This window comes from Carassius auratus, unplaced genomic scaffold, assembly GCF_003368295.1.
Source record: "Carassius auratus strain Wakin unplaced genomic scaffold, ASM336829v1 scaf_tig00008558, whole genome shotgun sequence".
NCBI lineage: Eukaryota > Metazoa > Chordata > Actinopteri > Cypriniformes > Cyprinidae > Carassius > Carassius auratus.
Window position 1 is genome coordinate 119906 of NW_020523957.1, and position 27561 is coordinate 147466.

Below are 27561 nucleotides of genomic sequence, written 5' to 3' on the forward strand. Positions count from 1 at the left end.
TTACCCTTACCCTACCCAATAATTTATTTTCAACTTTTTGATTATTTACTTCATTTTCATTGAAAATAAATACTTTTCTGATGTGATTTGAAAAATAAGAAAAAAGTTGGCCAAAAGGCAGATTCGAACCCGGGTCGATCCCGTCAAAATATGTGTGAGACACGGTTTGTCTTCTGCACCAATAGAGGTGACAATCAGTGATGGTCTAAAAAAAGTCCAGAGACAGGGTATTGCTGACAATATATGACATTCTGTAAGGGGGAAAAATTATTACTTGTCAAAAACGTTATCAACACTATCAAAATATTGTTTAACACTAGTGTAGAGATCTGTAGAACAAGTAACTAAGGGTTCAGAATGAAATTAAATATGCAAACACTAGCCATTAAGAAGTCTATAGTGTCATTCAGATTAGTAGTTAAACTTTCACAAATCATGCTATAAACATTCATAAGAGCACTAGACAAAGTTATCAGCTATATAATAGTTATAAATAAAAACAATAACAGCAATATGTATGGTTGCATCAATAATAAACAACTGATAAATCCACCTCATAAATATTGTAAAGTATTAACTAATGATGCAATGAATGAGGGTATGATTTACAAGTGTTAGCATATATAATTAGTTGTATTTATGGGGGTTATACAATCCTATAATAAGGGTTTTTTTTATAGAAACCCCCTGGACCTGGAATTTTCGTTGTAAACATTTGTGTATGTCATTTTCTTTGTGTGAATGTCATTCTATGCATTTGTAACTATTAATCTGTAACTTCCAATTCTAAACACAGGTGTTTTGATCATTGTCTGTGTGTGCAAATTGAAAGATTCAGCTTTTCACATCAGAGCTGTGAGTGTAAATTTGAACTTACAAATATGTATGTTAACATGACAAGTTCTCACATTCAGATTTTCAACCTCTCTAGTTTAGTTACTGATTTACCTCCATAAATTAGAGCCAGATCAACTGTGTTCAGCAGCGATACTGTGAGTGTTTGGACAGAATTCATTTAGTGAATCGAGTGTTAAATCAGCACAGACAGAAACATAAAGCAGACGATCAGGAGACAGATTCATTCAGAGTCAATTCAGCCTCTGATCTCAATCACATTCATGATTATTCATGCTGTCATCAGTTCACATCAGGATTCAGAAATCAGTTCAGGATCAAATTAGCTTTTATTATATTTGATGATCAGTTTACAGTAGAAATATTATAGCAGAAAAATTACTCTGTTTATTAAAGATTCAGAACAGTGTGTGATCTAGAGTCATAATTTCTGGAGGACAATGAAAAACTGATTGAATACAAATTTAATATGAGATTTGATGAGTTTGTGTTCATGTGAACATCAGAAAGAGGATTTACAGAGAGTCTCTCTATGGTTTAATATCACAAAGAGACACTGAGGAACCAGAGTCAAGTCTAAATCCAGCGTAGAGGGGTTCAGTGAATGTAGTGTTGAATGTGTGCAAGCGTGTGAGTGTATGTGTGTCAGAGACGCTGTAGAAGGACAGAACACCAGCTGACACGTCCACATACACTCCTACTCTATTTGAGGATGAATGGGTGGCAGGTATATCAGTGCCGTTATTATTGTGCCAGAGAGTGAATCTATCAAAAGAGCAGTACAGACTCCAGGATTTCTCATTGGATCCAAACTTACAGTCATTTCTCTTTCCTTTCCTGCTGATTCCTTTATATGAAACTGATATTTCAACATCATCATCACTCCATTCAGTCTCCCAGTAACAGCGTCCAGTCAGACTCTCAACACACAGAACCTGAGGAACATCAAATCTTTCTGGATGATCAGGATACGGCTGACGATCTTCCACAAGTGTGATTTTCCTGTTCTCATCAGACAGAACGAGTTGAGTGTGTGCTGTGTTTGGATCCAGTGTGAGATCACAGGCATCTGAACACAAGAAGAGAGAAACATCAAGAACAACACAACAAGGGTCACTAGATTAATGTGTGTGAGTGTGTCTGTGTACCTGGTATTTATCCTGTTATGGGGACCAAATTTTCCCCACAAGGAAAGTAATACTAGTAAATTTTGACCTTGTGTTCATGTCCCCATGAGGAAACAAACTTATAAATCATAGAGAATTATTATTTTTTTTTATTTTTAAATGCAGAAAGCTTCAGGTAAGGGGTAGGTTTAGTTGTAGGGTGATAGAAAATACAGTTTATACAGTATAAAAACCGAAACACCTATGAAATGTCCCCATAAAACATGGACATTCAAGTGTGTGTGTGTGTGTGTGTGTGTGTGTGTGTGTTTGAAGACCTACACTTCCGTAGTCCTGCCGTCATCCTGATCTCTCCTCCATGATCCACACTATTAACATACAAACACACATAAATATATGTCTGCATAATTCACACACACACACACACGTTCCTTATGTCAGTATTAGTGTTTGACATACTTGAGTTTCTCCAGTTTATAGTTTGTATCGTCCAGTTTGTGTTTGAGCTGCTGGACTCCTGATGGTCCTGGGTGATTGTAGCTCAGATCCAGCTCTCTTAGATGTGAGGGGTTTGAACTCAGAGCTGAAGACAAATAACCACAGCCTTCCTCTGACACCATACAGCCAGACAACCTACAGACACACACAGTCAGATCATCTACACACACCACTTATGATTAATTGCACTGGTTAAGCAAAGTCCTTAAACATACCACTGCATATTGTCTCAATTATGAAACAATAGACAGAAACTTAGACATCATATAAGTGATTTATTTGAGCACTATAAAAATACAATACTAATAATTTGAGTAAGGAAAAGAAATAAGAAAAATAAAAAAAGATTTAAACTTTGTATGCCAATTATAGAACAACCTGAGATTGCTAGAAATGCAGCATTTACAATGAATTCTGGTCACATAGTCAATGATCATGTGCTGATGTGCAGTTAAAGAGATGGTAATCACACATGCTCACACATACATAAAAATGTTGAAAGAAAAAAAAAAGAAAAAAAAAAGAAAAGGCGATCACTAGGTTCTGCCGCCTTCAGCTGACAGGTGCATCAGAGCGTGCGTCACGAGAGAGCGCAAGTAGGACTGTGACGGTTGCCGTGACAACCACGTCACCGTGGTGGTCGGTTGCTACCCTGGTTGTCTACTGCTACCGGCGGTAGTGCACGTGATGTCACAAACTCTATAGCAAGCATAATGTAAAGTTTTGTATATAAGTGTAATAACTGTAATAGCTGCAAATTCTAAGTCTATGGTAATTAACAAATTACCTCAAACACAGCATTTCCATTAGATTGGCAGATTTGAGTGCAGGAAAATACAGTTTATGCATATTCAGCAAATTAATTTAGTGTTGGGCGATGGATCTTGTTGGGAAAGAAAATACCAGTCATCTGCATTTATGTCACCCATCAACGCTTGCACAAGTTCTCGTGATCGCAAACGCTGGCTGGTCAGGTTTGGTGAGGCATTCTCCAAACTGGCCAAATACAATCGAGACAGCGATGAATAAAAGATGGTAACAAGAAATATGGCAACGATGCCTATTTCAAAGAGAGCGCGTGCAGATGAGGAGTTACTGAGCTTGCTTGGTGGCGGAAAAGTAAAGCGGACGCAGCATAACCACATTGCGACAGGTTTAGTCTGTCTAGTGTCTATACAGGACATTTGAACTCTGTGTCAGTACCTCACAGACCGGACGGAGGATTTATCATGTCGTGTCGTGCTGCATTATAATGAGTATTTTGTCGCGCTGCGTCACTCGCGTCCGCAAGACAGGGTGTATTTAACGTTATTATTTAGGCTACTTTCTTGTTTAACTGCATTATTTCTTTGATATTTATTTTTGTGTTTTGCATGCGCCGTTCACTGCCAGAAGTGCTCAAATATACATGAACTGATGAGTTAAATAGGATGTGTTAGATGAGTGAGACAGTGCTGGGCTGATTTTATAGACATGTGCATACATATAAATATATCCTGTATATAATATATATAAAATATATTACATGCATGCACAGTTTAAGTCAGCTTTAATCACCTTTTTTTGGAATTCAATGAATTAACTGACCACGACACTGCTTGCACATAGTTTATTACGTTTGATATGAAAGGATAAGCACAAAGGAAGCCCGCACCGGCACCTTTGAGCACAGGACCGTCCGTGCTCGCTTAACTAGCACCTGACGCTGAAGTGGAGCGCGTGTCTGAAACGTCTTCTGTTCAGTCATTCTGCGACTAAATAAATTCACTTCTTGTCATGAGAAAAAGGGACAGAAGCAGCAGTTGTGAGTGGGTGGCCATTTCCGCACCTGCGTTAAATATTTTTTATATGTTAAACTGAAAAAAAATTATCACCCTTTGCTAACGAGCATGTATGTATGTATGTATGTATGTATATATATATATATATTTTATTTTATTTATTTTTTTGCAACACCGCGCTACCGGCGGTTGTTGGTCCATGACTACCGTGGTGTAAAAAAAATCAGCCACTGTCACAGCCCTAAGCGCAAGAATTCAAATAAAAAAATCTTCCACCTAACTTTCACATTTTTTTAGGGAATCATGTCATTCTGTTTGTGATACTGTATGCTACAGAACCATTTTCTTACTACCAAGACGCAGTTTCTTGAGGTTGCTTGAGGCTTAGATCTTTATCATGATATATAGTTTGTTGAGATTAAATTTGTCCCGTTTCATTTCATCTGTTCGTAAACATTGACACGTGAAAACAAGGAGAGTTCAGTGAGCCCAAGTCCTGGTCCATGTTAACAGGTTAAATAGAGAGTCATGAAATAGTTTCAAGTTACATGTCACCTAGCAACAATCTATACATCCCAGCATAAATGCTCCCAATAAATTATATGTTATTAAAGCAGCTACATTCACAAACTACTATAATTTGAAAAAAAAAAAAAAAGCAAACATAATGTATGCATGATTTGGCATGGCATCAATTTCGAATAAATAACTGTTGCCTTACCAAATACAGCAGTATTTGTTTTTATTAAAATTTGATTGGATTATATTGCCTAGAAAGCACGTAAAGAGTGTTACCCTTATGATAACTTAAAAGCTATCAATCATCTCAATTCATCAACTTTTATAATGTCTAATAAAATAGAAGTATTTTCTTTCAGACAACTTTATAATTAATAGCTATGTTCCATTATACTTAGGAGTATCTTTCTGTGCAGTATCTTTGGAACTCTCAATTAAATACAAAATATAAAGTAATATTCTTTATATTTGGAAAGTAGTTGGATTGTGAAAAAAAAAATCAAATTTAACAAAGTAAAAGTCAAACCTCAGTATCTGCAGCTGACAGTGTGGATTCTTCAGTCCACCAAAGAGCAACTTCACTCCTGAATCCTGCAGGTCATTGTTACTCAGATCCAGCTCTCTCAAGACACAGTTTGAGGATTGTAGAACAGATGACAAACTCTCACAACACTGAGCAGTGAGATCACAGCTAGCAAGGCTGAAAAAGGCAAGAGCACACATCAACAGTCAGATCATCTACACACAGTCAGATCATCTACAGACACACATCAACATGATAACTGACTGTACTATATGTTCTTAAATACCTCACTATGTGCTGCTGACAGTTCTGACTCTTCAGTCCATCAGAAATAATCTTTACACCAGAGTCCTGCAGGTGATTGTTACTCAGATCCAGCTCTCTCAGAACACAGTTTGAGGATTGAAGAACAGACGACAAACTCTCACAATGCTGACCAGTGAGATTACAGCCAGAGATGCTAAAAGAGAGTAGAAAAAAGACATCAGTCAAATCATCTAAAGACTCACATTAATTTGATAACCGTCTCACAGTACTTTATCTCTTATATGTTCTTAATACCTCAGTATCTGCAGCTGACAGTTCTTACTCTTCAGTCCATCAGCAATAATCTTTACACCAGAGTCCTGCAGGCGATTGTTCCTCAGATCCAGCTCTCTCAGGACACAGTTTGAGGATTGAAGAGCTGAAGACAAACTCTCACAACACTGACCAGTGAGATTACAGCCAGAAAATCTAGAAAAGATTAAAAAACAAATCAAATTGAACCAATAATTTAATAAAGACATGTAAATTCATTTCCCAATTATCTGTCCTCAGGAACCTGGAACAAAATATTTTTGGATTCCAGCCTGAATAACAGTAAGATGAGTGCGAGGACATAATCTGCTCATTTCATCAGGTTAATCAACATCAGAGATCAGATTAGCCCTTGACTGTTTTTGAAGATACTGCTGTGCTCCGAAATATGCTTTGCTGAAGATATAAAATCATGAGTTTTTACGAATCTGAGACACTTCTTATTTCATTCATACAAAGTTACATCTTTGGGATATGTCTTGACAAAGTACATGAATCTGTGAGTTTGATGCTAATTCTTAGTACCAAGCTGCTCAAACTAAATCAAGGTCAAGGTCAACTTTATTACACCCAAAGGGCAATTTGTTTTTTATCTTTATATCTATAAATATCTTATGTACCACATCTTATTTGTGCAGTAATGGCTTTTGTATTAGATTAAGTTTATTAATTAAAGCAAAACAAAGTACTTGACGTGGACGCCATTGTTGACTCGTCTCACCTCAGATGCAGTGCTCATATGCATTAAATGGTGTTCTTATCTTTCACTGTTGTCGAATGCATTTAGTTAAAGGGTCATGATATGAAGAATCAAACTGTAATTGATATTTTGAAATATAAGAGGTCACTATACTATAAAATACTGTAATTTTCAGTCCTCGAAAATTCCTACTCACTGCAAAAAGAGCATTTTATGAAACAAAAATTATACAATTGCATTTGAGTGACTCTAAAACAGCACTTCCCAAACCTACAGTGTTAAGCAGTGAGGTGATGAGGAGAGAGTTCAACAATGTTACTCAATCACATCTGCAAACATTTACTGAAAAGAGTCAAACTGAGACTAGAAAATAATCATGCTGTGCAAATATAGGACTTTCTTGTGTCAAAAAACTTAAGAAACCTAAAATAATAATTAAAAAATAAACATGTCATTACCCCTTCACAATTATAACTTTGCTGTTAAGAAGAAAATCTCTAGTTTAATAAATGGTCCATTCTAAAGATGTTAAATTCATTATTAAACATGATTATTCATTTCTTAATGATTAAACATTTACAGGGCTTTTCTGCAGTTGATCACAGCTGGTATCAGTCTTCTTCTCCCCTCATCTGATGTGTTGTATTTCTTGAGTTCCAGTTCATCCAGAGGCTCCTCTGACATCTGAAGCATGTAGGAGATTGTTGAGCAGTGAGCAGGAGAGAGTTTCTCTGAGTGTTTGTCTGATTTCACAAACTCCTGAATCTCTCTGAACAGAGTCTGATCTTTCACTTCCAGCAGACAGAGGAACAGATTAATGGATTGGCCAGTTGAGAGATAACAAATATCATCTAGATCTCTGATCTTCTCTTTAATGTACAGTGTGGTTTCTCTGATGCTCTCTGAGCTGTTCTTTGTGTGTGTCAGTAGATCCTGTAAGAGTCTCTGATTGGACTCCAGTGAGATGCCCAGCAGGAACCGCAGGAACAGATCCAGATGACCATTCTCACTCTTGAGGGTTTTATCTACAGCTGATTTTAATAGATCATACAGAGATACTGCATTAAATTTGTAAAATATGATTTCATTCAGTGGTTCTATGTTCTTCATTAAATTAAAGTAGAACACATAGAGAGCAGCGAGAAACTCCTGAACGGTCAGATGAATGAAGCTGTAAACTTTCCTCTGATGAATCACAGATTCCTCCTTAAAGATCTCAGTGCAAATCCCAGAATACACTGAGGCATCAGCGAGGTTTATGCTGCTCTCAATCAGGTCCTCCTCATAGAACATCACATTGCCCTTCATCAGCTGTTTGAAAGCCACTTCAGCAAGTTTCACAATCACTTCTCTGTCGGACGGCAGGAGTTTCTCTGGATCTCTCTCTTCATACTTCTGCTTCCTCATGTTGATCTGAATCAGCAGGAAGTGGATGTACATTTCAGTCAGAGTTTGAGGGATTTCTGCTCTCAGATCTTCTTCCAGTAGCTTCTGAAGCACAGTGGATGAGATCCAGCAGAAGACGGGGATGTGGCACATGATGTGGAGGCTTTTTGCTCTTCTGATGTGTGAGATGATTCTGCTGGCTTGATGCTCATCACTGATTCTCTTCCTGAAATATTCCTCCTTCTGAGGCTCAGTGAATCCCTGAATCTCTGTCAGATGGTGGATGTATTCGGAGGGGATCTGATTGGCTGCTGCTGGTCTGGAGGTGATCCAGATGAGAGCAGAGGGAAGCAGCTCTCCTTTCATGAGCCTTGACATCAACACAGCCACTGATGAAGTCTCAGTCACAATCACAAACTTTCTGAGCGTCTGAAAACATCAGTGTGATTCTGCTTTCATCCAGACCATCAAAGATGAACACAACTTTACACTCCTCATAAATCTGTGAGTCCAGATCTTGAAGTTCAGGATGAAAGTCCAGCAGAAGTCTGTGAAGACTGTACTGATGATTTCGGATCAAGTTCAGCTCTCGAAATGGAAGCACAAACATGAAATCTACCTCCTGATTGGCTTTTCCCTCGGCCCAGTCCAGAATGAACTTCTGCACAGAGATGGTTTTTCCGATTCCAGCGATGCCTTTAGTAAGAACAGTCTTGATCTGCTCTTTCTCCTCAGATCCTGCTTCAACTGAGGCTTTAAAGATGTCATTGCAGTCGATTGGAGTGTCTTGTGAGTGTTGTGTTCTGGCTGTTTGCTCCATCTGTAAAACCTCATGTTCTTCATTCACTCCTTCTCTCTCTCCCTCTATGATGTAGAGCTGTGTGTAGATGCTGTTCAGGAGGCTTTCATTCTCCTGGAGTTTCAGTCCCTCACATAATCTCTCATACTTGTTCTTCATGCTGGTTTTGAACTGCTCTTTGACTCTCCGTAGTTCATCTTTCACTGGTTGAAGAGAATCCTGCTGCAGGCCTCCAGTCCGCCCATTTTTAAAAACTCTGCAAAAACAAGAAAAAAGGGTTTAATGTATGAAGGAAATGTTAAACGAATATTAAATCATTACAGATGTAAGTCTTGTATTATTTTGTATAGATGGTGCTTCATATAACATTATCCGAGTTAGTTCTGGCTGCAGATAAAGTTTTAATAGTTGGTGATTTTAATATCCATGTTGATAATGAAAAAGATGCATTGGGATCAGCTTTTATAGACATTCTGAACTCTATTGGGGTTAGGCAACACATTTCAGGACCTACTCATTGTCGAAATCATACTCTAGATTTAATACTGTCACATGGAATCAATGTTGATAGTGTTGAAATTATGCAGCCAAGTGATGATATCTCAGATCATTATTTAGTTTTGTGCAAACTTCATATAGCCAAAATTGTAAATTATACTTCTTGTTACAAGTATGGAAGAACCATCACTTCTACCACAAAAGACTGCTTTTTAAGTTATCTTCCTGATGTATCCAAATTCCTTAGCATATCCAAAACCTCAGAACAACTTGATGATGTAACAAAAACTATGGACTCTCTCTTTTCTAGCTTTTTTAAATACAGTTGCTCCTTTACGCTTAAGGAAGGTTAAGGAAAACAGTTTGACACCATGGTATAATGAGCATACTCGCACCCTAAAGAGAGTAGCCCGAAAAATGGAGCACAGCTGGAGGAAAACAAAACTAGAGGTATTTCGTATTGCTTGGTGGGAAAGTAACCTATCCTACAGAAAAGCATCAAAAACGGCTAGATCCGATTACTTTTCTTCTCTTTTAGAAGAAAACAAACATAACCCCAGGTATTTATTCAATACAATGGCTAGATTAACGAAAATAAAGCCCCAACAAGTGTTAAAATTTCCAAACACCAGAGCAGTAATGACTTTATGAACTACTTTACTTCTAAAATTGATATTATTAGAGATAAAATTGCAATCATTCAGCCGTCAGCTACAGTATCGCATCAGATAGTGCACTATAGAACCCCTGAGGAACAGTTCCACTCATTCTCTACTATAGGAGAGGAAGAATTGTATAAACTTGTTAAATCATCTAAACCAACAACATGTATATTAGACCCTATACCATCTAAGCTCCTAAAAGAGGTGCTTCCAGAAGTCATAGATCCTCTTCTGACTGTTATTAATTCCTCATTGTCATTAGGATATGTCCCCAAAACCTTCAAACTGGCAGTTATTAAGCCTCTCATCAAAAACCACAACTTGACCCCAAAGAACTAGTTAATTATAGACCAATCTGCTCAGAGTTACAAATGATCTGCTCTTTTCATCTGATCATGGCTGTATCTCTCTATTAGTTTTATTGAAGCTTAGTGCTGCATTTGACACAATTGACCACAACATTCTTTTGCATAGACTTGAACACTTTCTTGGCATTAATGGAAGGGCATTAGCATGGTTTAAATCGTAATTATATGACCGCCATCAGTTCGTAGCAGTGAATGAAGATGTATCATATCGATCACAAGTGCAGTATGGAGTACCTCAAGGCTCAGTACTAGGGCCGCTACTCTTCACGCTTTATATGTTACCCTTGGGAGATATCATCAGGAAACATGGTGTTAGCTTTCACTGTTATGCTGATGATACTCAGCTCTATATTTCTTTGTGGCCCGGTGAAACAAACCAATTTGAAAAACTAATGGAATGCATTGTCGATATTAAAAAAAATGGATGATGAGTAATTTCTTACTGCTAAATTCTGAAAAAACAGAGGTGTTAATTATAGGACCTAAAAACTCTGGTTGTAATAACCTAGAACACTGTCTAAGACTTGATGGTTGCTCTGTCAATTCTTCGTCATCATTTAGGAACCTAGGTGTGCTATTTGATCGCAATCTTTCCTTAGAAAGCCACGTTTCTAGCATTTGTAAAACTGCATTTTTCCATCTCAAAAATATATCTAAACTACGGCCTATGCTCTCAATGTCAAATGCAGAAATGTTAATCCATGCATTTATGACCTCAAGGTTAGATTATTGTAATGCTTTATTGGGTGGTTGTTCTGCACGCTTAGTAAACAAACTCCAGTTAATCCAAAATGCAGCAGCAAGAGTTCTTACTAGAACCAGGAAGTATGACCATATCAGCCCGGTCTTGTCAACACTGCACTGGCTCCCTATCAAACATTGTATAGATTTTAAAATATTGCTTATTACTTAAACCCCTGAATGGTTTAGCACCTCAGTATTTGAATGATCTCCTTTTACATTATAATCCTCTACGTCCGCTACATTCTCAAAACTCAGGCAATTTGATAATACCTAGAATATCAAAATCAACTGCGGGCAGAAGATCCTTTTCCTATTTGGCACCTAAACTCTGGAATAACCTACCTAACATTGTTCGGGAGGCAGACACACTCTTGCAGTTTAAATCTAGATTAAAGACCCATCTCTTTAACCTGGCATACACATAACATACTAATATGCTTTTAATATCCAAATCAGTTAAATAATTTTTAGGCTGGATTAATTAGGTAAACCGGAACCGGGAACACTTCACATAACATCCTATGTACTTGCTACATCATTAGAAGAATGGCATCTACGCTAATATTTGTCTGTTTCTCTCTTATTCCGAGGTCACCGTAGCCACCAGATCCAGTCTGTATCCAGATCAGAGGGTTACTGCAGTCACCCGGATCCAGTACGTATCTAGACATGATGGTGGATCAGCACCTAGAAAGGACCTCTACTGCCCTGAAAGACAGCGGAGACCAGGACAACTAGAGCCCCAGATACAGATCCCCTGTAAAGACCTTGTCTCAGAGGAGCACCAGGACAAGACCACAGGAAACAGATGATTCTTCTGCACAATCTGACTTTGCTGCAGTCTGGAATTGAACTACTGGTTTCGTCTGGTCAGAGGAGAAATGACCCCCAACTGAGCCTGGTTTCTCCCAAGGTTTTTTTCTCCATTCTGTCACCGATGGAGTTTCGGTTCCTTGCCGTTGTCGCCTCTGGCTTGCTTAGTTGGGGTCACTTCATCTACGGCGATATCGTTGACTTGATTGCAAATAAATGCACAGACACTATTTAACTGAACAGAGATGACATCACTGAATTCAATGATGAACTGCCTTTAACCCTCTGGAGTCGATTAACGCGTATACGCGTTATAAGTCATTTTCTCCTGATAACCCCGAAAAGAACTTAAATTACACTTTCAGTTTTAATCGTACAGATAAGAGCAATACATCAATCGAATCTGTAAAGGGTCTCCTTTTTTTGAATACAGACATAATAACAACAGAACTTTGTGCACTTATAAAATAAAGATAACAAGGTGTGCTGTCTGCAGCCTTTGTCTGCGCTGATCTTCATGTACAAACACGTCATTAAAATGAACTATGACTCAGTGAATACTCAACGAAGAGACATGAGAGAGATATCTATAGAAAGCTTGACATGCCTGCTTTTAAACTAAACAAGCCATTGAAAACAAATATTCTGTGCTAAAGTAATCCATATGAAAACAACGCAATGTCCGTTTTTCACATCTCCCTTCATTATATCTAATGTGACCACGCCCCCGCGCTGAACGTGCTATTCAGATTCAAACTGAGGCGCACGGCTTGAATACACCCACACAGAAGACAACGCAGCCAGACTGTTCAAGTTCTTTTATTTTACTGTTTGCTTCGCAATGAGAGGAATAAGACATAATTAACCCCGAAAAGATGTGATGTGGTTGAGGATTTGAGATTTGGATTTCCTCAGAAAAAAAGGATCAAGTGCTTCATTCAGCAGAGATCATAAACATGAGTGAGCCTCTTTTTATTTATTTATATACTTGAACTAGTTTTCACATAACGTGTAAACATTTTACTAGTTAGACTTTTTCCAAACTATAATTCCTGACTAAATGTATAATCAAGTGAAACATTATGAAGTTTCAGTAACAATATACAATACTATACAATTCAAAAGCTTGATGTAAATAATATAAATGTAACAAATAAATGTAACTGTAACAAATGTAATAAACAATGCTGTTCAATTTATCCCCCCTCATAAACCTGAAAAAAATATTCTCAGCTCTTTTCAACTTTAATAATAATAATTATGATAATAATGACAACAATAAATGTTTTTTTTTTTTTTTGTAGAAAATCTGATTGTTAAAAGGATTTCTTTGTGTAACTGGAGAAATTATGCTCACAATGATATTCATGATAGTTGACGCTACTCGCATATGACTTTTACCAACAAAAAGTGTCTTAGAAAATTTAAATCAATATATTGTTTTTTGTGAGTAAACATGATGATTTTCATAATTTAGAAAGAAAAATTCTAGGCTACAAGCTCCAGTTCTTAAAAATCCGGGGAACCAATGTTCTGTATGTGTTTTATTGCCTTATTCAAGTGATTTAACATTTTTAGTTTTTCACTAACCACGCATAACATTTTTTTTTTCTCAAAAACACAATCATGTACATACATGCTGCACACATATAGCCAAGTATGTGCTGATCACAGTGAGATTAGACTTTAGCCATTTAGATGTGTATAAGAAACTGAAAAAAAGCACAAATGTCAGGGCATGACAAGACTTCTCCAGGCCCCAAATATACCCTTAGACTCCAGAGGGTTAACTATCATTTTGCATTATCGACACACTGTTTTCCTAATGAATGTTGTTCAGTTGCTTTGACGCAATGTATTTTGTTTAAAGCGCTATATAAATAAAGGTGACTTGACTTGACTATAATTAATGTTGTGCATTTCAATTTAAGTATAACATTTTTCATTAATTTTTAAAAAGTTATAAAAGGTCATGTTTAATCACCCATCACTGAACTTTTTGTCCACAGGTTTGTGGTAAAATAAAACACCCCAAACTCAACTCTCTGTGTGCATTTACTGTTTTTTGTTTTGTTTATGTCTCCCTTCCACACACACACACACACACACGCACAGCATTTAACCATATAAAAAGTTTAACAACATAACACAATGTATTGTAAATCAGAGGGCTCATCATTTATGGCACGAGCTCCCAAAATCTTTTATCTATCGCCAAATGTTTTTCAGGCTTTAAGGCTCGTAAATGGGCCCAGAAAATATGCAGCCTCACTACTGCACATGAGTAAGTGTTTTGAAAATATTATAAATTATGAAATTGTTTACTTATGGTTTTCAACGCAGCTGCTGTCAGATCTAGTACAGTTGACTGCTTCATCTTTCAAAATCACTTGTTCCTGATGCTGAAATCCTTCTAAAGTCTGTACAGATACATGAATGTGGTGTTTATGACAGCATCATAAACTGAATGCACATCTTTATACTGCATCCAGTATAGAAGGCATCAGTGATTATAATGGGTTTGCTTTTGATGTGGCACTGGGCATTCGTCTTAAAGTGTCAGCTTTTAAGTGTCTGAATGCCAATGGGCTGGGCCTATGATGAGATGATGTATAACTATTTGTCAATGTCTTGCTGTGGAGCAGGGCCAGCTGTAGTCATGGGCAAGGGTGGGCTAAGCCCAATCATAATTAGATAAAGACGGTGTTAATTTTTGTGCAGTGATTGAAACCAATCTGAAGCGGACTATATTTTGAATTTTAAAATATTGCTCGAGACTTCTCCAACAATCATAAAATGACACCAGGAAATTCCAGCATTTATCATTTATTAGCTGAAAGCAAGCCGTGTTGAATTATCACGAGCACTTCAGTCTTGTGCAAAAAATCAGAGGCTGACAATGAGCAAAAATGGGCAGAATTTGCACACTATCAGAGGGAGTTTGTGACTTACAGGGAGTTTAATACATTAATATGCATCATAGCCTACCATTGAAATTACCTGAGCAGTTGAATTAATGTTGTAAAAAATCCGCTCATTCAATAACTTGAAATCCCTGCATGGATGGAACAAGAACATAATATAAGTGATTAATATGCATGTAGGCTTATACAGTTCAATTGGATGTTCCCTTTTGACTTGATGTTAATGCTGAATGTAAGAATGACAACTGAAAGTAAACAACACTGAAATAAATGATTATGTGATGAAAGTTGCATTTGTTACTATAGCAACAGTCGGATCGACTGTAATGGCCCTTTCAAACAAGACACGACATGCATTGTGCTGGCCGCTGGGTTCAGTGCAGCCCTTGAGATTCAAATCGATTTGCTCTACGTTGGTGGAAGTTCTATTTGGAAGCCCAATTTCTATTGGCCGTACAGGTAATCGTCACAGAGCGCAGCCCAAAGTTGAACAATTTTGAACTTTGACCGCATCGCATGCTCGCCCAAACAATAAACCGCCCTTGTGGAGTGCAAGCCATTAAAATTAATAGGTTTCATAGTGCAGCACAATGCTTTCTGCATCCTCTGTGAAAGCTGCTTAAACACAGCCAACAATATCCATTGATGCAAACTATTTGACTTTTTTTGTCAAATTCTGCCGTCATGGCATTCATAATTGATTATGACAAGTAGCACTGCATTTACAACAATACAACTAAAATTGAATAAAATAAAAATATTATTTGTGGTTCAGATTGATTACTATAAATATTTTCTTTAGTTGTTGTTAAAATGATCCAGAGAACAAGAAAATAGAGAGCTTTCTTTCTTTACTTTTTCTTTTTTAATATTCATTAAAGAATATTGTGAAAGTACAAAATATTGCTCTTTTTTGTGTTTATAATATAGCTAATATACTGTTGCAATATCTACAGTATAAATATCTAGACTGTATCCCCTTGCAATATACCTCAGGGGGAATATCCCCACTCACACCGGAAGAAAATGCCCACACAGAATCTCTTTCAGCCCACCCTTCTATAGATGTCAAGAACCGGGCCTGCTGTGGAGACAGTGTATATGCAAATATTTGTGCCTTTGTGACATCACATGCTCAGATCAAACAGAGACATTTTTGGAGCTTGATTAAATAAATCCTTTCTTCATGACGACGAGGGTGTTTTAAGCTATGAAACTTGCAGGACGGTTTATTTAAGGTCTTTGGTGTCCTCCTTTCCCTGTACACACACCCTGTGACTGATTTCAGTATAGTACTAAGTATCTCTTGCAGCATCAGCTGAAGATGTGTTTCTATAGCTCCGACTACGTTTTAAATTCTTCAGCATTTCATAGATAAAGAACAACAAACATCTAAATTGGGTGTGCAAAGTTTAGTTAAGTTTAGTTAAGTTAACTTAATTATGTTATACTATATATGATGCAAGTTTGCTGAAATGTTAATTAACATGAACTACAAAATAAAGAGCATGCACATACTGTTTATTTGTCAATCGGATACATGTGAAAGTAACTAATTCAGACTGCTTAATTAGCAGTAGGTGCGTCACATATTGGCTTTTCGCTTCAGAGCTGAACACGTGCTGTGTTTTTTTTCTTCGAAAGAGGTGGAAGACGAGCTGCTTGTTTATAAAGCATGTCTGATGTGTATGTGAAGGCGCTGACAGTGCTGGTCGTGAGACAGCCCAAAACAGCTGTTCTCACAGCGTACTGGAGAGCGTGCCTTCAATAAGATTGCTGTTTATACTAGGAATGGGTCACGATTTTCGAATATTCGATTAGTCGATTTAATTACAGAATATTGATTAGGCTGTGTGATCATTTTCTAAGGATGTGAACTGTGCCCGAGTGCGTCTTGGTTGGAAGAGGTGGGCCAGAGCGTGGTTCAGTTTATTCAGGGTGCGGTACGCATGCAGTGTGAGTGCTAACTGCTGATACGTGCAGCATGATTACATGGACATTTCTGAACGGCAAACACAATAGAGCTAAAAAGCAATATGTTGTGAGAGGGTCCTCTGTGTCACCGCGTCCCAAACAAGTAAGGAATAATGGACGACGAAGTGGCTGTTACACCTCGGGTGTGCATTATTTTTCTATTAATTCAACGGCCTGGAGTAAATTATTCAGCTTAAACTACGGTTACCACACCTCAAGACATTGATCAGACGATATATTTAAAGGGATTTGTCCATATTTTTGTATTTAAATCTCTATTGTGAGTAGGATCATTTCTTCTGCATCTTATCCAATGCCTCTTTTGATAGTACCAAAACTTAATTTTAAAGCTGGTATTGGAGGCTTGAGCTGTTGATAGCATTCTAATACAGTTATTAATGAAGTTATTACAAAGTGAGTGAGAGCGACAGAGACACACAGAGAGAGAGAGAGAGAGAGAGAGAGAGAAAGAGAGAGGTTGTGTGAATTAGGCTAATGTAACTCTGTGCGTCCCTCAACACTCTTCTGCTGCAGCGACTCTAAACAGTGCTGTTATTACCTTGCTAGTGGGAAATGTCATGTGCAGCCTTCAGGATGCTACACTATATAGACTAACTGACAAAATCGTCAGGGCCGGGCAGCAAACAACTTTCTGTGCAAACTGCGTGAATGTTATTCCAGTTAACCTGTTAGCCAGCACCCCAATCATGGGACTCACAGCTGAAAGTGCCCTACCTAACTTAAAATTGTAACAGTTCCTTACTTCAGGTGTTAAAAACATAATTTTTGGTGTCTTTGGAAAGAAGACCCTTTGGGCTGTACTTTTTATCAACCAGATTTGATAATGCTCAAAAATATGAAAAGTTATAGACACTGAAGTGCCTTGAAAAATTTTGTACCACACTGAATTTTTATTTTATTTTATATAAAAATACATAAAATCAGTCCAGGAGCAATCTAGAAAAGTAATGGGTTGAAAGTCACATGTCTCACGAGTTTCTATTTCAAATCTGAAGGAGATAACATGAAAAATGAGATTCCTTCAAAATGTTTTCTGAAACTATGTCTAGTCCCCCCCACTCCCCCCAAATATATAAAAAAATATTTACCAACAGTATTGAAGGGTTCTACAAAGTATTTTAGTCATTAAATATACCACTTTCTTTAATAAAAAAAAAAAACAAGACAAAAAAAAATACCCAACCATGTGTTCCGTAGTAGACTCACTGAGTCTTGTCATGGCACTTGTATACCGTTGCTGTTCTCTTGTTGGTCTGATTGCTTCTATTGTTCTCATTTGTAAGTAAATAAGGTAGATAATTTTTTTTTGGCCACGATAATTTCTTTACATTTTTATTTTAAAGAAAGTGAAACATGTCATGATGTGGGGTTAGTCTGGAGCGCAGCCTGTGGACAGCCCACGGTAGAAAACACCTTCTCCGATGGCACAGATGTCCCGGGAAAAAAGCCTCGCTAGAGTGACCAGCTTTGGGAAGTGCCTTGCATTTGCTTGTGGATGTTTGCGTCTCAAGTGATACAGCATTGTACTAGCATATTTTGCAAGTTACTTTGTTGCCCTTTCTGTCGAAGTGGGCCTACTTTTCGCTAGCTTCATTTGGCTTGCTCAGCTAAGTATGTATGTTGGCGTGTGGTTGCGTGTGTCAATGCGTCCAGTTAACACACACACACACACACACACACACACACAGACGCATGCACACATGCACACACTCGTCATTTTCTCCTCCTTTCCAAATCGCTCGGGCAGTTGCACTCCTGAGGCATCTGCCGTTGCTAAGCATCCATCAGCCGCGATTTCATTTACAACAAGGACATTTCAGTAATGGATTTCCACCCCCGAAAAACCCTTGCTGGAACTCTGCTACAAGATTTATTAATGAAGAAAAGTAAAAAAACTTCCATTATGAGCGTGCATACCGCATTTGATATAAAAAAAATATATATAATAATATAAATATAATAAATATAATATAACATACAAACATACAAAATTCATTAATTTTAAGCCATACAAAGTCAACATGTTGGCATGTTGCTCAGAATCCACCATAAAATAAAATGAAAGTTTATTGATCTTTGAAAATGTGTACCTGCGTTATTATGCCATTATCATTATATCATTATATTAGTTGAAACTGGTCTTAGAACAACAATATTATCGTTTATCGCGATAATTTCTTGGACAATTTATCGTCCAGCAAAATTTGTTATCTTGACAGGCCTATTTGTAAGTCGCTTTGGACAAAAGCGTCTGCTAAATGATTAAATGTAAATGTTAAAGCAGACACTATTTATATAGATGGTAATCATGCAGATACAGTCCCATTCAACATAAAACACACTCACACATATATAAAAAATGTTGAAAAATAAAACGAATAAAGAAAAGGGTGATCGCTAAGTTCCGCCTCTATCAGAGCGTGTCACGAGCCGTCACGAGAGTGCCAGAATTCAAATAATCTTCCGCTTTTCTTTCACTTTTTTTTTGTGGATCATCTCATTCTGTTAGTGACACTGTGCAGCACCGCTAACGTTTTTCCCATTTTCGTTTTTTAACAGGTGCATCCGCACCGCATTGTGTTAAAAACATCTCAACTTTTCAGAATACTGCAAGCGTAACAACATTGAAAGCTCTGCCAAGTTGAAGGAACAGCTGATCATAGCTGTATATGGATTGCAATTTTTAAATAAATTTAGGAGCAGAGCTACTGAATGCAATATTTGGTGCTGCAATTCCATTTATCCAATGCTGAAATTCCATGTCTTCATGGAGAGAGCATGTCATGGCAGATGCCTCAGGAGCGCAAGTGCCCGAAGGCGTTTACCTCGCATTTTTAGGCGCGATATGTAAACAGACCCTTAGGTGGAAGTTGTTGCCTAGGCGCAAGTGAGATATGAGCGTGCACAAGACATGGTTTGAACGAAAGGAGAGACACGTTTTAAGTGTGCACGCTGTTTTCAGATGAGAGCAGCGTATATCTGAGCGAACGCGTCTGGATTTGTGCAAGATCAAGAAAATCCACGCACGAGCGGAGAGATTTGTGCTCACACATTGTATTAATGTGCTTTTATTAGGTTCTTTGATAAGGTTACAATACAAAGGTCTACACAGCAATGTAACTTGCGTGATGTCCCCGCGGGGTGGGTCAGGGCGGGTAAAGGAATGTCACTTTATTTGTGGGGCGGGGCCAAATAATTTCAGAAAAGCGGGTCCAGTGGGTTGAAAAAAATCTTATAGGATACTAAGTTGCTCCGAAAGTGCTTATTCATGAGAAGCATGCGAGTTTGGGCAACTGAAACTTACAGTACATGCACACCATATTTAATTTTTTTTTAAAAAGCCGTTCATAACTCACTAATCAAACTCCATCTGACAATGGGATCAAACATTTGAAAGCTATTAGATCCCTGCATTAATAAAACAGTAGTTTTGCGTGTCACCTGGGTTCAGAGGTCACTGCTTCATCACTGAATTCAAGAGGAAGATCCAAGGATCGGTCACTCTTCAGAGACACACAGCTGTGATCAGGAGATGAAGATCTCTCTCTTCTCTCTCTGTTCTCCATGATGATAAACTAACTTCACACCTGCATATGGAAACATAAGAGACAAATAACATAAAATGACACAACATTCTGACTATTCCAGTGAAAATAAACCATGCTTATCACAATGACATTGACAATGACAAGAGAAATTCAGAGCTTCCAAACTTGTTGCAGCAGTTTGTAGAGGATCCTTTTATTTACCAAATCGACAAAGTCATAAAGTAAAGAAAAGTAAATGTTCATATAATGGTTTACTTTGAGGTACAAGAACATGTCAGACAGCACAAAGCCCAGATCTGGACCCACATCCCTTCTTAATACGGTTTCCGAACATTCCAACGCGCCCGCACTGCTGGAGGTGGTGTGTCAATTAATGTAAACATGTCATGAGGCTCGTGTCTATCCCCTAAACACAACAACGATGAAATGAAGAAGTGTATGCAATCCAGGTGTGAGACTGGCCCAATGGTCAGAATATTATAGACAAAAGAATAATGACTAGCAGCAGTTCAGAGTCAAGTATCATGTTTGCCATACAAAAGAACCAATCCATAATCAGTCCTTTATGGGAGGTGTGAATGTCTCATAGTCTGTAAGCTTTAGCATGATGTGGAAAAAAAATATTGGAAAGTTTGTAGCTTTATTTTATTAGTGTTCATTTATTTTATTAAAATGGATAAATTGTTAAACATTTTAATATTTTATGTGGTGTCATGATTTACTTTTGATAAAAACAAAGGTTTATTATTGTATGTTCGTTATTGTATACCCTTTAAATTCTCTTATTGAAGAATAGCAGTAGCAGTATTGTATAAATTTATTTGAAACATGTATATGGTATATATTATACCCTGACTCTTTCCTTTCATTCTTTTAATGGATTTGGAAAACTTGTCTCGGATGTTTCTCTGCGTCGCTTTAGGTGTAACTCCGGGTCGTCGACACCAAGCTTTGGTTTGATTTTGTTATAAATGACGTCATATAATTTATTTCAATATAAAAAATAGGCCCACTAAGTTCTTAAATATATTATTTATTACAATATTGATGTTTCAATATTAAAATTTATGTAATAATGTTAAAATGAATAATAATGATTTTTTTTTTTTTTTTTATAATGGCTGATAAGTTTAACTGACATTTGTGTTATGGTGTCTAAGCAGCCATTTTGCACCTTTGAGTCCTGAGTTTAAGTGTATACACCCGTGTGGTTATATTTTGAAGTTGCATCTTAAAAGATTTAGAAAAACCTAGAAATAACCTCACATTAGCCGCTATAGGAAAATACCTACTATACTAACAAAGTGCAGTGAATGGAAAAACTAGTTTGTTTATGATTATTACAAATCAATAAAATATAAAGATATCATATAAAGAAGCAAAATTCTAGATTCAAGATTCAAATGGACTGTTTTTGTACAGCTAAAATAACTTGAAATGAATCACACTTGAAACCATGCACATTTAAGTTACAAAAGGCCACACTGTGTTGACATTAAAAATAAGGAGGATAGTTTGACTGTTGTAATCTGTAATATTAATACAGCTTATGCATACTGTGAACAAATTCAGGATATGTTGACACTGTACATGACATACAAGAAACAAGTTACGTAAGATTATTGATGAACAGGTCATTTAAATGGGGTTTTATTAACAAAGTTCGGGAGGAGCATGATCAGATAATCATCCTTCCTACCTCCTGTCCTACGACAGTTTTTCGGCATCCCTCCTCCACCCCAACTCTACACTTCTAATCTATTTTTATCCGAAATTAGGGATCGGGGGAGTTCTTTGGGTTCGGGCTATACTCTGGGCTCGGACCCCTCCCCCAGGACAGCACGCCAAAATATGCCTACTATTCGCTTTCAGATTAGATGTAAGGGTGAACTCGTGAAAAGTGTTCTGTGTTTTTGTATGAGAAAGGGCTCACATTATTGTGGCAGACCCTCACAAGCAGATAGTTTCATCTGAATTCACTGAACAACACTTGAATGAATATTTTAGATTTGACATTTAATAGGTGTGCAGTATCATTTATATTATATGAATTATGTGTTACATTATACTATACTAAATAAATCGTGGTTCACTTTGCATAGGAACATTAAAAGTGGTAGCCTATTTTAGTGAGCTAGGCTACATGGATTAATATGCAAAATGTCAATATTCTCACTTATTAGGCCTATATTTTAATTTATATTTTAAAATTCCTTTAATAAAACAACATGCATTTTTGTAATTCATTACCTGTCCTTTATTTTGACATTACTTCTTGGGAAAAATATATTTGTCTATACACTGATTAAGAAATTGCTGCATGTTTTATTCACTTTATTTTAGTAAAACGTGAGGCACACATAATAAATTATTATGTTTTAACCACTATTTTCAATATTTTATTTCATTCCCATTATTAAGGCCTAATTAGTCTAAAACTAGAAACGAATAAACGAAACCTGCACGATTTAGCTAAATCTTTGAAACTCTAAAGAATGAACGGATTAATAAACCGTCCTCACTATTAAACTCAAGTTCACTCATTATAATCAACAAAATGCACACAATGTAAAAAAAGAGCTTCATTAATTGACAACTTCAGTGATTTTAAAGGGAGCCTTCTTTAATCGCATTTAAATGCAGGTGTGTAAAATGTCTGAGTGCAAGATTTGTGCAGCACTGATGCTGAGTGCGACATGCAGCATTTTTTCCTTTTGGTTCTATCTTCATTACAAATCTTGTTTGTTTTAATTTTGGATAATTGCATGTAAAAAATAATTTACATCGTAATGCATATGCAAAATGTTCATTATTATTCATATTCAAGTGTTTGTGCGAAAATTATTAATGCGCATGCATGACAGGGAGACGCCATCTTGATCACTTTAATTTTTTCCTGATAATGAAATAACTTCAAATTGTGATGTCTCACATACATGAAAAATATATCTATAGAAAGCTTGAAATGTCTTTTAAACTAATCAATTTAAAACGAAAGCATTTTGTAAACTGTGAAGGTTGCATTTCTCTTTAAAGGCGCGTCCATGTGGAGAAAGTCAGCATTGTGAATTTCATCTTGCAGCCGACAAGAAAACATTTGCTTATTAATAAATAATTAAAATGTCTACTTTTTCACAATTATTAGGCTACTTCTGCCTGTGCTTTGTAGCAAACTTAATGCATGTGCTTGAGCATGGAATATATTAAGGCTGGATTATAGATGTAAATTTAATATAAACCTGCGATTAGTTGAATAATGATAAATGAACGACTATAACTAGAAAAATCTTATGTGGGGGCAGACCTATTAAATACCCTCTCGACATCTCTGTTAAAGTTTTAAAGCATTTTATATGCGTTTGCATAAATTCTTCTTTCAGAAACGTCTGTATTCTAAACCTGTTCTGCAACTTTGAAACCCTCATAAGACACTGTACATATGAAAGAGCAAGAGATTCACACATTTATATCAACCCCCACAAGTTATACAGAACCACCTCCAGCTGAACTGAATTCGGTCTGTTTTTTGGCTGAAGGAATGCTGAGTTGTCATGTTACTGGGTTTAAACATGCCTGAACTCACAGCAGCCTTACTCTTTTTTTTTCACTTTTCTCACAGCCCATATTATTATTTTCACAAGACCATAATAATAACAAATTATTAATTGATAATTAATCATTATTTTACGAAAATCATTGTTATTTGTGAATGTAGGCGTTTGAGGAAGGTTTTAAGACCAAGCGGAATCCTCCATCCGAGAGAGAGAGAGAGAGAGAGAAACTCAGTGTAGGCTATTCTTTAACTTGGAGCTCATTATATTAAAGTACAAGTCCAAACACCAGGAATAACCTACACTCTAAGTGTTCTTTCATTGAAAAGTAGGCTATGCATTTTATTTATTCACAGGCTATATGGTTGAATTAATATTTTAGTTCAAAACTTTAAGTTACATTGTTTAAAATAAATGCTTTATTGGCTAACGTTTCATAGACCTTCAGTTGTTATACTTTAAAATCCCAGGGCATTAGTAAATCACTAACCTTTAAAGTCACAATTCTATAATGGTCAAATTTACTCAGGCCCATGGCATTTTTTAATGACATTATTATTATTATTATTATATATTTTTTTATAATTTTTATAATTGTAATAATTTTTTTATAATTGTAGCTTACATAAATAGGTGAAGCAAAACAAATATTATTTTCCCCCCTATTTTCTTAAAGAATAAACACTTATTTTCTACAAGAATAAAGATGATAAAATATTATTAATTCATAGAAATAATTTAAGCAACCAAATCCTTTTTTTAACTTGAATTTCAATACTATTAAACTGACTTTAAAATCTCAAGGAGTTTCTAAGTTAAAACGAGTAAAATGTCACAATGCATGACAGTGCATAGCCTACAAAATCAACAACCTTTATTTATAAAGCACATTTAACACAAAAATTGATCCAAAGTGCTGTACATAGTGCATAGCAGGACTACACAAAAAAAAAAAAAAAAAAAAAAAAAGGCATTACAAATTTCTAAAAGCTAAAGAATAAAAATGTGTTTTCAGAGTAGATTTAAAAATGTCCAATGAAGGAGCAGACCTCACATGATAAGGAAGAGCATTCCAAAGCTTGGGCCCAGCCACAGAAAAGGCCCGATCACCCTTTAATTTGTAACGACTTCGTGACACATTTAAAAGCAAGTGATTTGAAGATCTAAGTGACCTAGCAGGACAGTATGGCACAATAAGATCACAAATATACCTTTGTGCACAGCCAGACAACACCCTATAAACAAATATAAAGATCTTAAAATCAACTCGAAACTTAATGGGAAGCCAGTGAAGGGATGCAAAAACAGGAGAAATATGATCCCTCTTTCTAGACCCAGACAAAAGTCTTGCAGCTGCATTTTGAACAATTTGTAATCGAGATAGTGAAGATTGAGGAAGACCACAATAAAGAGAGCTGCAATAATCTAATCATGATGTTACAAAAGCATGAATTGCAACTTCTAAATCTTTCCTTGAAAGAATGTTCTTCAACTTTGCAATAGATTAGTGCTGGGCGTTAAACCGATTCATACCGAAAATCGGTATAAATTTTCGTTACAGTATTAAAATATTCAGATAAATATTCGTGGTCAGATTTAGAATAGAGTCAATCGTATCAAGTAGGACTTTTGGTCGCTTAGCGTTGTCAGAAATTAATTGAGAAAAGAAGTTTGATTTGGCCTTTTTTTACTGCCGTTTGGTAGTAAAATGTCAAATGAATCTTTTTTCCACCTTCGCTCCGCTTTTCGACACTCTTGTCTAAAGTTGTTCCGATTCCGATGCTAGTATCGGAAATATCACCGATACCACAACAAATTCTGGCATCGGCGAGAACATGAACCAATATACTGATCCGAGACCATTTTCTTAAACAAGACCTAGTTATGACAGCTAGCTTTGCCTAACCGCTGCAAGGTCCTTCTTCGCTGCTCAGAATGCATTGCAAACACAGGAAGTTGTGCTGTGTTGCCACAAGCAACCCCTGTTTAGAGCAGCGAAGAAGAAATGAAAACGCGTTAGCAGCCCTGATCTATATATGACTGGATCACTCATCACATTCTAAACTGCCAAAAGACAGTGAAGCCGCTTCTATATTATAGATCAGTGGTTAGCAGTATGTCTCTGTAGTACCGGTAGTTACAGACTCTCGAGTATATTCAGTACCGGCAACTGCGTTCAGTCGCTTCCGTGTAAGTCAAAACGCAGGGCTCCAGACTGTAGCCGAATATATACTAGTGTCTGTGAATATTAAACTGCTAAATAATATTTAAATATTACTCCTGCAAATTCTAAATCTCTGTGGGAGACGGGCGCAGATGCGCGAGAGCTCGCTGTTTTGTAGTCTCTGCTGTGTGTCACTATATGAGGACACGAACGCATAAACCGTCACTTCATAAGAATTTACGGTTTCATTTGAGAAAACTGTCATATCATAAACACAGACACTCAAAGATCTTCATGGCAACCCATCAAAATAAATGTGCGGTTTAACATGAGTTAATTGACAATATATTAAGCTACTGCCTACAGTAGATTTAGGTATGTCCATGTAGCAATAATAATAATATGTATAATTAATAATAATAATTATGCCTAGACGGTTGCTTGTTTTTTACTTGTTTTGTTGTAAAGAGATTATCTGATTAATATATCATTTTTTATATTCCTAGACTTATTTGTTGCAGTTTTATATACAGTTATATTGTAAAACTAAAATACCTTTTTTAGTTTGCGGATAGTCTTAGGCTACAGTCTACTAAACAAAAATTAAAAGAAGACCTTGACACAAAGGATCATATGCATGCTATTGTTATTAGACAGTCATTAAATATGCCTTATATTTAATGACTGTAGCCTAAGACTATCCTACATTTTAAAAATTAACAAATTGTAAAAAAAAAAAAAAAGTTTTTTTTTTTTTTAATGTTACAATGTTATATCATAATGCTATTGTTGTTTTACTTCCTCCTTTTATCTCATTTTACAATTACTTTCACTTCTCAATCCGCCCCTTTGCGCCACCTGGCGGTAGTTTCGCGAATGATTTTAACACGGAAACGAAATTACAGTTACAGCGCGGCCATTGTCTCCGAATCTCTTCTTTGTACATTCAGAATAAAATGTCTTAAGAGTGCTTAGCAAAGCCACACTCTTTTCCTTCATTGTTGTTATTATTGTTGTGAGTGAAATTAAGATTATGTATGAATACTAGTATTGTTATTTATAGCTGCTGTGCCTTGTTTTGATGGTTCCGTTTTGTAGTTAAAAAAAAAACATAAAAATAAACCTATAACGCCAGCCAAAAATAAAAGGCTGCTGCTCATAATTAATTTGTAAAGAATCCGTAAATTAATCTCAACTAAAAGAATCCCTTGAGCTCGAGTTATAATCCTGAAGATGAACTTCCGATCATTCAATTTCACATGCGTCACAACCATAGGTCACAACTCACCGCAGCGGTTTAAAGGTCGAGTTTAGAATGAAAGCAACGCGAAAACGAAAACATTGTACAATAATATGATATTTAATCTAATGTTTATAACTAAACTTACCGTAGAGCGATTTTTCTGGCAGTTTTTATGTCTTCGAAATGTGAATTTACATTCGGTAAGTATTTAGACTTTAACTTTCGATTTAACACAAAGGCGTATCATCAGGACGCAGACCGCGCATGCGCAAAATACTTCAGGT

The 27561-nt window shown here is 36.5% G+C and overlaps 1 pseudogene; it reads right to left on the reverse strand.

Moving 5' to 3' along the window:
• Nucleotides 1-1168: 1168 nt before the first annotated feature.
• Nucleotides 1169-27561, reverse strand: LOC113072147 (NACHT, LRR and PYD domains-containing protein 12-like; annotated as a pseudogene).